The sequence below is a fragment of the Chrysochloris asiatica genome, unplaced genomic scaffold, assembly GCF_000296735.1.
Source record: "Chrysochloris asiatica unplaced genomic scaffold, ChrAsi1.0 scaffold00147, whole genome shotgun sequence".
Taxonomy (NCBI): domain Eukaryota; kingdom Metazoa; phylum Chordata; class Mammalia; order Afrosoricida; family Chrysochloridae; genus Chrysochloris; species Chrysochloris asiatica.
The window spans coordinates 5,248,805-5,249,947 of NW_006408665.1; positions in this window are offsets into that span (position 1 = coordinate 5,248,805).

The window sequence follows — 1,143 nt, forward strand, 5'->3', positions numbered from 1 at the left end:
GCAATCCTGTATAAGATTTCTGAATCTGTAAATATTTGTAAGTACAGAAAGCCCCATATTTCTCCTAAGAAGAGGCTGGAAATCTCAAGCCACTGACCTTGTGATTCACAGTCCAGTGTCTATCATACAGAGCCACTGTGTTTTTTATGTATTATTTGTTGTTTTTGTTGTTAGATGCCATCCAAGTTGGTAGTGACTCATAGTGACCTTTATGTACAATAGCACAAAACACTCCTGTTCTGCCCCAACCTCACAATGTTATGCTTGAGCCCATTGCTGCTGCCACTGTGCCAATTCATCTTGTTGGGAGTCTACCCCTTTTTTGCTGATGCTCTACTTTACCAAGTATGATGTCCTTCTCCAAGGACTAGTTTCTCCTCATAACATGTCTACAAACTGAGAGACAAAGTCTGGCCATTCTGGCTTCTCAGGAGCATTCTGGCTGCACTTCTTCCAACACAGATGTGTTTGTTCTTTTGGCAGTCCATGGAATTTTAGTATTCTCCTCCAATATCATAGATTAAATGCATCAATTCTTGAACAGTCTTCTTTATTCATTGTCCAACTTTCACATGCATATGAGGTTATTGAAAATACCCTGGCTTGGGTCAGGCACATCTTAGTCCTTAAACAAAAACAGAGACCAACTTTCCCAATACTTTTCCAAGATTTCTGAATGTTAACGGGACTATCCATTTATTGCAGTAACAGAATACTCCTAGGCTTATGTGTGTGTTTGTGTGTGTATTTTAAAGTAAGAAGTTAGTAGAAATCTGGCTTAGCTTCATACTGATCTTCATCTTTGGTCTCTTATTTTTATTTTCTTATGTTTATTTAAAAATATCTTTTTTCCCAAAAGTCCATAAGGTATGTTCAAAGACTGGGACACTCTTATACTGCTAATGGGACTATAAAATGTTGCGTTCACTGAGTAAAAAGTTATGACTCAAAAAATTAGAAATAAAAATTGAGTTGTTGTTGTTAAGTGCCTTTGTGTCAGTTCCGACCAATAGCGACCCTGTATAGGGTTTCCGAGGAATGACTGGTGAGCTTGAACTACTGACCTTGCAGTTCAAATGGCTTTGCAGTCTCTCACATTAACCCACAGCACCACACCAGGACTCGCCCAGCAATCCCTTTACT